The sequence below is a fragment of the Macrobrachium rosenbergii genome, chromosome 48, assembly GCF_040412425.1.
Source record: "Macrobrachium rosenbergii isolate ZJJX-2024 chromosome 48, ASM4041242v1, whole genome shotgun sequence".
NCBI classification, from domain to species: domain Eukaryota; kingdom Metazoa; phylum Arthropoda; class Malacostraca; order Decapoda; family Palaemonidae; genus Macrobrachium; species Macrobrachium rosenbergii.
The window spans coordinates 14,843,928-14,855,501 of NC_089788.1; positions in this window are offsets into that span (position 1 = coordinate 14,843,928).

Sequence of the window (11,574 nt, forward strand, 5' to 3'; positions counted from 1 at the left end):
TTTGGCTTTGACGTTTATCTTTGATGGATTTCCCGAGAGGTTAAGCAAGTGTGCACGTGAATGTATTAAAGTGTTGATTGGGTATAAGTATATGCTTATAAGAAGTATTGATTTCATAAAAAAGCTGCAGTTATATTATCTAAGTAAAAATACACATCATTGAGGCATCCAGTGATTGCGTGTTAATTCTTCTTCTTCTGCAAATCACATCAGAAAAAAGCAGTTTGTGGTGGAAGGTCATTGTGGATAAACCATTTTCCCCAAACTCATTTAGGCAGAATTTTGTCGTCATCACACTGTTGCTTATCCGGTTTATTCGGAATATTTTTCAAGTGGAGCATTTTTCTCACACCTGGGAAGGCTTTCCACGGGTATCAGTGGGTCGCGTCGTGGTGGAGCTGAATAAATGGTATAACAGTCAGATTCGCTTTAGTCATAAATGAACTGCTTTTCAGGAGCTTTACATATGGCACATTTAATGCTTTTTGCATTAAATGGGGAATCTTGGATGAAACAGGGAAGGGATGCAAGTCGTCCACGCTGCAGTAAAACATTTTATAAAAAAACGTCGCATCTCATCGCACACAGCACATACAGGTTACATACATGACACCGACTTATTCGTATTTCTAACCAGTGCCTCATTAAGTTTATCCAATATTTGCCAAAGGTTAGTTGTACATTTAAGGTCATTGACCTGTTTTCAACCCGTTGGTGATACATTTGCGATAATTGGCAGAGTTGTGTTTACGACATGTTTTACTGTAGCGTGGACCAACCTTATGTATCCGTGTGCGATGCGCTATGTTTGACCATGTTAAAGATGATAGCTGACATTCGCCTTCATATATATATCCTGTTACAACCACGTTCAAACGTTCAACTTGGTCTGCAACTTGTCTTCGAATTAACACCCCCGGTTTGGTTTTATATATACACATACACATACGCATACACACACTTATACACCCACACACACATAAAGTATATGTATATATATGATATATATATGTATATGTATGTATATATATATGTGTACTTATACATATATATACATAATCATACATACCGTCACTGCCGTGACAAAGGGGCGTATCTCAAAAAAGTTGAAAATTGAGATAATATCACCATTATGTTTCTCGCGGCGAGTTTTATAGTGTGACAAAGTGGCTATCTGCACGCCTAACAGTTGTCGTTTTAGATCATCTTTAGGTGAGGACTTATCTAAAAAAAGAATGACCATTCACGAGACGTACAGGCTTAACTAAAGTTACGTCTCTTTGTAGCGTTTCAAAAAGAGCAATATCAACATGACGACCAGGCGTATCTTGAGATACGCCTATTTGTAATACCATTTAGATTACCATACAACAGGTTTCATTGACTTATGCCTTAGTGTAAACAAAATGTGCGCTATAAAATGTTTCAACGAAAATATATTACATCATAAAATCGTTCATATCTATGTAAGTTGTGACACTGCATAACATAGACTTCGAATTAGGTCTCTCTCTCTCTCTCTCTCTCTCTCTCTCTCTCTCTCTCTCTCTCCAATTAAAACTTCTCACTGCAAATACACAAAGGCCTATTTAACAGGATAGATTTCTTCAAATACCAGTTACTAAATTCATGAACATAAATAACTATTACTGCTTTTACGTTATATTCGTCTCCTTATTCGTGGCATAACAAGGCACTTATCCCTATACACCTTCAGAGTAAACAAAGTCTTTGTACTTTGTTAATCTGTTTATGCACTTAGTCATCTGCATTCTCCATAACAGCAAGTATATAAGTGGTATCCGCTTTTTTTAACTGAATATTGCTTTCAGTTCTAGTATCTTATCTAACGTTTTTAGAGCTAGTTCCGTCATTTTTTTATTTTCATACTATATAGCCTATTTCAATTAAAGCAATCTTTTTAACTTACTGTTTATATTCGACTTCCATCAGTCAAGTTATTTTCGCATTCAATAATAGATTTAAACTACTGCTAAAACACACACACACACACATTTCGTAATCTTTTTATGCTTTTATGAAAACAGGCTTAGGGGTAATGATTATGAAAGCCCAAAAACCAGGAAAATGGTTGCAGCAAGGAACATTCTTAAACCAAGTTGTAATGTAGTTACCCGCAGCAAACTACTGTAGGAAAAAATGCTCGTCATTCTCAGACGAAGAAAAGGAGGACATACTTCAGGCTTATTATGGAACCAATAGTCTTCAACTGCAAAGAGAGTTTATTGTTCATTTTGTGAAAGTTACTAAGGTAAAACGGAGAACTGTGAAAGATCAGGGTTCTAGAAGATCTTTTTCGTCTTACCACTCCTTGTCAAAGAACGGAGAGCATCTACCTGTTTGCAAAACTGTTCTTGAACACTCTTAATATCTCGGAAAAACTCTTAGAGAGCCAGTTTACAGGTACGGTGGAAAAAGATAAGAGAGGAGGTAGAGCTGCAAGTTATAAAAAAAAGAGGACAACGCAAGGAGACAAGCAATCACTGAACATGTTAATCGATTTCCACGAATGGAATCCCACTATTCTCGACAGGAAGCTGTAAGGAGAAAGAGAGATGGAGCTAAAGATGATACTGATCCTTTTCTCACTGCAGCAACATTGACCTCCAGCAGGTTATTTACCTCCCAAGGACAAATGATAACATGCATTATTATAGGATGAGATTGGCTAACTATAATCTTACTATCTATAACTTGCAAAGTAAGGCTTTTCATTGTTTTACTTGGAATCAAGGACAAGGAAAACGAGGGTCCACTGAAATTGGCACCTGCTTAAGTATTTACTTTCATAAAGTGGATGCTGTCGGGATCAAAACTGTAAAACTGTTTGCGGATGGGTGTCCTGGACAAAATGAAAATTCTGTAATCACAGCCATGCTCTTGCATTCACTATGTAGACTGAGAAGTATTGAAAAGATGCACCTAATTTTCTTCAAGACCTATCACGGCCAAAACGAAGGTGACTCTGCACACAGTGCCATTAGCACTGCCCTTGACAATGTTGGTGACCTTTATGTGACTTCTAAATTAATACCCATTATTCTACTAGCAAGGAAAAACAATCCTTACTTTGTTCATCTAGTCCAGACTCCTGATTTTTTCGATTTTAAGACAGTAGCAAAAGTCTTCGTATACTGTCCATCAGAATAGACTACCGAGGAAATTGTTAATTGGACAGAAATGAGAGAAGTAATGGTGCAAAAGAGTTCTTTGGATAAAATTTTCTTCAAAATCAGTCACCTAAATGAACACTTCAGATCTATAACATTGAAGCAGCGAATGCAGGCTGACCCAAACAATTTACTGCTCCATAAACTCTATAATCTCTACACTGAACCTCCTAAGATCTCTAAGGAGAAAAATGAAACTTCGATGTCACGTTGTAATAATGCCTTACCAGTTGTCAGAGGTAAATTTCTACAGATCTTTGCCACAGTAAACTAGTAGGTTTTTCACAGCACTTATGATGTACCAAAAACAAACCTTTGAAAAAAAAATATACAGTTTTTATAGGAAGTGTTTTAATAAGTATTGTCAATAGAGTATGAATTATCTATTATTATTTTTCATTATATCCATAATGACTTAGCTTTTTGCATATTATTCTCTAGCATTATGAAATGTTTACCCAAGCAATAATTTCCCCGAGTCATTTCCAAAACATCTCTGAAAAAAGTAGTAAAAATAAGTTCACTTTCCATGTCGTGAATGAACAAACAGACAAACTAATAAAACCAATGAAAAAAATAAGCCTCAATGATGACGTAATCAAAATTATGCTTTCTATGACAACGTGAAGGGTAAGGAAGGGACTCTTCATAAGAAAAGGATACACATCTTCTGCATAACTAATATATTCTGTAAATTCAGATCCTTCTCTTAACAGATTAAAGGATACAACTAAGGCGTAACTAAAGTGTTTTGAAATTTAAAAACTATTCGTAAAAGACGAAAGGGCGTATCTATTTCAGCCCCCCCTAAGCATAAGAAAGAGTAGAATTTTTGTAATTATATTACACCTGAGGCAAACTACATTCTTTTGAAAAACTGTATGTCAAATTTATTTTTACTACCTTTAGGATTAAACGATCAGTTAACAGAAACATTAGCTCAAAAACTTTAGATGGCTCTCCTGAAAGTGAAAAAACTAAGATACGCCACTTCGACTTGGTAGTGACGATACATATATACTTACATACACATACCCCTTTTACCTTAGGAGAGTGTTGCTTACGATGGGTTGCTCCTCTCGTCCTCTCACTAACGGTGCAAATATATCTATATCTATCTATTTGTCTCTCTTTCAGAAAGAGAAACTATATTATTCTGCATAGTAAACAAGTAAAAAATGCACCGAAGTTTCTTCGGCGCAATGGAGTTTTCTGTACAGCGTATAATGCTGTATGAAACACTCAGCCACGGGCCCTGCAACTATCAGCCACGGCCAGCTGGGGGCCTGTGTCGTTGGCACCTATAGCGGTGCCAGACGCACGATTATGGCTAAATTTAACATTAAATAAAATAAAAACTACTGAGGCTAGAGGGCTCCAATATGGTATGTTTGGTGATTGGAGGGTGGATGATCAACATACCAATTTGCAGCTGTCTAGCCTTTGTAGTTTTTAAGATCTGAGGGCGGACGGAAAAAGTGCGGACGGACAGACAAATAGGCATCTCAATCGTTTTCTTTTACAGAAAACTAAAACCTGTTGTTCCCATAAAGAAGTTCAGTGGTCCGTTGATTACCCAGTTTGCCTACATTTTCACGAAAAATTAAAAGAACATTGTTTCTTGAAAAGATAAATGCTAAGTAAAGAAATGTTTGCTCGTAGTCCTTTCTTTGGGAAACTTCATTATGAAACGCCAGTTCCTGGATGTATCCTGTGTAATTTACTGCTAAACTATGATATTACATCAGGCTCAATCATGATTAATTTGGAATTTTCGTGCAATTTCTCCTCATATAAACGTCATTTGCAAGTTATCATTTCCTGTTGAGCTGCAATATCACATTTAAACCCGATCTGTTTTATTTTGTAAAACGTGTGGAAGTTTTATTATATATCATCACATGCAGGAAAATGCTACGGAATACTTATGACGCCTTGTATTCCACATGCAGGCATTCACACACGCTCAAAGTTTCCCACGGGTTGTTATTTTTCGCGATAAACCACCGCTACTATTTTCACAGAACTGTTGAAGCATTAACACGCTTTCTCGGTTAGTCTCATGGTGATTCACTTTCCGGAACAGAAGGCGAACGAAAGTTTCTTAAATTATGGGAAAATGAATTAATAAATGAACGTCTGAGTAATTTGACTCTAGCCGAAAACGGAAACGGTCTTGACTTTACACGAAACCTTACATCATACATAGGCATTATTTCTTATTCAGGATTCAGAAGTAAAAGTATGAATGTGTCAACCACTTCCCTTTTTTCCTGGATTTTCCTTCGGGTTTTTTTTCTTGATAAAAAATCTGCATAGGAGGAAAATCAAAATCTACACGAAAACACGTGTCAGTGAACTTCCCCAGTTATGTTGTGACTCCAAGTACGTTCTCCGCAGAGCAACAGCGAGAACACAGACTGAATGACTTATGAGGGCTTACCTGACATCAAGATCGAAAACACTGATGAATATTAATCAAATCTCCTTATGTGTTTGTTTTTGTCCAAAGCAATCGTTCAGGTAATTCAATTTCTTTGTTACTGATTTTGTTCCTTGGTAGTCAATTCATTATTCTGTCTCCATTTTTTATGGTTTTCATTGAATTTCACCTTTTGTGATTCAGAAGAGAGTAGTTTCTGAGTGGGCTTTAAATCTTGGGTAATATATAGTGAAATTCAGACAGTCCCCTTTCTCCTATGTCAATACTAAAAAGTTTTAAGGGACCAGTATACTCCTACTTTTACGGGCCGCTCGGGGAATAAGCGGTCGTTCTGGCCCAAAGCCAGATTAATCTAACGGCATAAAACTCTAACTGCCATTCTGTAAGACAGACAGACAAACAGACAAAGGAGGTTAGGTAAAACAGAACAAAACCGTTGCGGGGTGAGAATCGACTGTTTAAAAAAAAAAAGTTTGTAACAAATGACAGCTTATCATGCTTTTTTTTTTTACTTTTAAAATCTGTGTATGTGCTCTTTTAGCTGACTGTAAAAATCTGTGTATGTGCTTTTTTAGCTGACTGTAAAAGCTGTGTATGTGCTTTTCTTAGCTGACTAAAAATCTGTGTATGTGCTTTTTTTTAGCTGACTGTAAAAATCTGTATGTGCTTTTTTTTAGCTGACTGTAAAAGCTGTGTACAGTATGTGCTTTTTTTTAGCTGACTGTAAAAGCTGTGTACAGTATGTGCTTTTTTTTAGCTGACTGTAAAAGCTGTGTACAGTATGTGCTTTTTTTTAGCTGACTGTAAAAATCTGTGTATGTGTTTTTTTTAGCTGACTGTAAAAGCTGTGCACAGTATGTGGTTTTTTTTAGCTGACTGTAAAAATCTGTGTATGTGGTTTTTTTTTAGCTGACTGTAAAAGCTGTGTATGTGTGTTTTTTTTTAGCTGACTGTAAAAATCTGTGTATGGGTGTGAGTGTAAAATACACAAGCACACACACACAAACAAATACTATAATATATTTTTAAATTAAGCGCACTTTTTATGTGCAAGCATGCTTATTATTTAGACCTTGCTATGAAAAATATATTTTAAATAATTAGAAATATAAATAGACCCTAACGTAGCCACAATTCGTCAGTAACAAACCTAAATAAATAAGAAATTTAAGAATCAATTGGGTGGTTCGCACATGACAGTAGACCTATAAATTTGCTTACAATTTCAAAGTATTATTGGAATTCTGCTGTAGGAAATCTTCAGTTGTTTAAATTAGTTACGTCTTGTAAAGATGAATGTAAAGTCAGTCAATGAATTCTCTTCGCTAAATCTAAAATGAGACTAACGCGAATGGGGCAGTGAAAGTCATCACAAAAAAAAAAAAAACTCTTTAGCCTCGGAAGCTCTGCGTTGTCCTTCGAAAAAGAAACTCCTGAAAGAATAATGAATGATTAACCATACGTGCCTTTGCTCATGCCCCATGCCCAGGTGTCCTAAGCGCTACCGATGTTTATCTAATCACCGCAACGTTCTTGCAGCCCTCGTGACAGATTTAATAAGCAATATAATGCCAAGGTCTCTCTTAATCCATGACCCATATATGCTCAAATGCCTAATGAATGGAGGCTAAATTGATCACGGTTGATTTTGCGAGTATTGTAACTTTTGTTGTTGTGTTGAGGTTGGTGCTGTTATTGCTATACTATATTCTCACACTCTGGATGAAGTCAGTATTACTGATAATGCTTAGCTTATTATTTTTATTTGTATTTCTTTCCGCACTTTGAAAAGCCTCAACAATTTCGAAGGTAGAGTATTGAAATTTAAGACACTTTTCGGGCAACGATTGTATAAGAAAGGCCCAAAACCTGTCACTCTGTGGACGCATCACAAGACAGAAATTACCCTCCTTTCCAGGGAAAACCACCAAATGGATTGCTTTTCAATGTCAGTGTACTCCGTAGGGATGTAGTTCTGTCAGTGCACCTCATGTGGTGCACTGGAGGCATTACGTTAGGTCTTTTGCAGCTTCCCATCGGCTCCTAGCTGCAACTCCTTTCATTCCTTTTACTGTACCTCCGTTCATATTCTCTTTCTTCCATCTTACTTTCCACTCTATCTTAACAATTTATTCTTAGTGCGACCGCGAGGTTTTCCTCCCGTTACACATTTCAAACCTTTTAACTGTCAATTTCCGGTTCAGTCCTGAATGACCTCGTAGGTCCCAGCGCTTGGCCTTTCGGCTTAAATTCTATATTCTGTTCTAAATGTTAATGTAACTATGGTAAAAATACTTAAACAAATATGAGTGTGAAGCAATCTCAAATGTTTCAGCCATTATAAAATGCTCTCTGATTATTATTATTATTATTATTATTATTATTATTATTATTATTATTATTATTGGTTGTCATATAGCTGACATCACAAATTGCTGTTGGTGAATGCTAGCACAACCAAAACATTAGGATCTCTCTCTGCATGATCAGATATGCATGTCTGTCGGTTAGATATGTAACGCATTGTCTACAAAAGAAAATATAAGTTAAATATATACACGAGTTGCTCAGATGTTCTGAAAATCTCACAATGCTTTGCTCGTCAGTCAACTATGATACATCCGCGTTCTGTGAATTCGTACTTTTGTGTTTGATTTTTGTTATGAATATTAAAGGTCATTGTTGTTTCAAATATGATTTTTTATACAGACAAAAGCTTCAATCACAGTGTTTTGAAATATCACGGATATTTAGCCAGCGACTTCAGTGTAATGCTAGCGCTCGTTCGAGTGTATTGCTTTGAAGCATTTATACGAATGCCGTTTAATTATCTCACATATCATAGGGTATTATGTCTATATATTCGTGTTTTATCGATATGGTGAGGCCTTACAGCCGTTGGATTTTATATTTAAACACGCACACACACATATATATATATATATATATATATATATATATATATATATATATATATATATATATATATATATATATATATATATATATATATATATATATAATAATCAGCGAAGGTGGACCGTGAAACGTACTAAACTCAGCATAATTCTTTATCTCTAACGTTTCGTAATAACTTTATTACATCATCAGGGAATCTGTTAAATAATGAATAAAATTACTCTAAAAATTGCTCTAAAAATCAATACAACTCCTAAAATAGACAGAATACCAGATAAAAAAAAGAGGAAAAAACAAAAACGACATAAAAGCAAGACCAAAGACCGCTAACCAACCTTATACAAAGAAGCAGAAGACAGAATGCATAAATAAAAGTTAACTCAGGTCTGGGTATTTAACTGGGGAACCAGTTGTTTACTAAATAATGATTCCAGGATGGGCAGTTCGTATGCGCTAGTTGTTTGGCTTATGCAGGACCCACTTATGCCTATGATACCGAAATAATTTCTATCGATATATGTTTTACAATTTTTTGAGTGATTTCTTATGCTAGAATGTTCGGGATTGGAGAGCCTACAGCCAGTACGAAAACTTAATCGCCGATGAGAGTCGATTCCGACCCTCAATAACCTCCTCGTGGATCCGACATATGCTAATACTAAACATCATAACGTAAGTTTAACGTAGAAAATGATGTGAATAATCAACTGCCTTTCCTAGACGTTCTTGTTACTGGGGATAATGGCTCTTTTAATGCTTCTGGTCTTAAAAAGAAGTCTTTTACTGGTTTAGGATCCATGTACTATAGTTCCTGTTTTTATGATTTTAAACTTGACTCTAAATTTATTTTTACTCTCCTCCACAGGGCGTTTTTTATGACATCGAACTGGCAATCCTATCATTAAGAAATTAGTTTCCTTACTGAATATTTTACGAATGACTGCTTCCCACAGACTTAAAAAAAAAGCTCCATATATTCCTTAACAAACAATTCATTAATATCGCCAAACCTTGTACAGTACCAAAATTAGCTTTTCATGCCAAATTCCCTTTTTTACATGATGATTCTTTTCGAAAAAGGTTCGCACAAATTGTTCATAAACATTATGGTGTCATTAATTTAAAATTAATCCCAAAAATCCACTAACGATTGGTTCCTTTTTCAGATACCAAGATCGATTAAACCCTCTTTGACTTCTAACGCGGTATATAATGTGGTATATAAGTATACTTGCCCTAAGCGTAACTCTGGGACATATAACAGATCCACGAGGTGGTTACTGAGGGTCAGAATCGACTCTCATCGGGATTAAGTTTTCGTACTGGCTGTAGGTTCTCCAATCCCGAACTTTCTGGCATAAGAAACCACTCAAAAAGTTGTAAAACACATATCGATAGGAATGATTTCTGTCCCATAGGCCAAACAACTAATGCATACGAGCTGCCCATCCTGGAATCATTATTTATTAAACAACTGGTTCCCCAGTTAAATACCCAGACCTCCTCCACACAGCTCTACCGGAGTTGACATTTATTTATGCATTCTGTCTTCTGCCTTCTCTGTATAAGGTTGGTTAGCGGTCTTTGGTCTTGCTTTTATGGCGCTTTTGTTTTTTCCTGTTATTTTTTTTTTGTCTGGTATTCTAATTATGTTGTATTTTATGTATTGTATTGATTTTTAGAGCAATTTTTAGAGTAATTTTATTCATTCTTTAACAGATTTCCTGATGATGTAATAAAGTTATAACGAAACGTTAGAAATATAGAATTATGCTGAATTTTGTACGTTTCCACGGTCCACCTTCGCGCTGGTGTACCCTACTGGCCGTCGCCTATGTCTATTTTTGATTATATATACTGTATGTATATATATATATATATATATATATATATATATATATATATATGTATATGTATATATATTAACAGGACAGTGAAAGACTAATATATCTGTGTAACCTAGTGTTCGCAATATTCACTTTGCATCTGTGGGAGGGGGAAGTGCTTGCACCATACAGATAAAGGCGGCATACTGAATGGTTTGATTATAGTCAACATAAATGGCATTTACCTGTGACCTTACAACAAAGCTGATGTTATTTCAGACTGGGTAGCCTAATGCTTGCGCAGGTTTCTGTTTATCATGTGTTGGTAAATTGGAAAAAATGTTCGTATGATTTTGTGTGTGTATATGTATATATATATATATATATATATATATATATATATATATATATATATATATATATATATATATATATATATATATATATATATATATATATATATATATATCTATATGCATATATATATATATAAATATATATATATAATGTATGTATAATCTATCACCAAATTGAATTGTATTCATAAGGTATGATGAGTAATTGCATTTCATTGTCCTTCTAGTTTGACATTATGTGACCTCATTTTCGTTAGGCGTTATTTGTCCTTTCTATGGCATTTAAAATGACCTTTGAGTATTTCCTATGAAACTTCAAGGCTTTTCTGGAAGTTTTCGCTTCATACTTCCTTTTCTTCGTCGATTCATCTGTTAATTTGTCTTTATTTATGCTTATCTTGTCTTTTAGAATCTTTTGTTGTCATTAGAGGCTGATGTGTGCTGTGACTGAATGTTCACATCTGTCAACGGAGAGAAGGTTTTAAAACACACAAAGAAGAATGACAGATTAATTAATGTTTTGTAAACTGGCGTCGCAATTGCTGTTGGTCCTTTGAGTAAAAGAGAAAGATTGGGGCATAACTCTTTAAAGAAAGTAACAGAAAGAATAATACAAGAGTCGGAAAAGGAAAGCGATTAGTGATTTCCAGAGTTGAAAGGGAGACTGAAAAGGAAAATTAGTTGATCCGAGACTTAAGGGACAACTGACCTCCGTGCAGCAATTGTGGAATGTAGTATTTTGTTGGGCGCTATATGGATTTCATAGGGAATGGTTTACTTCAGCTTGTAGGAGTGACTGAAATCGTACCTGTAGAAAAAGGGACAACGAGGCCACTTTG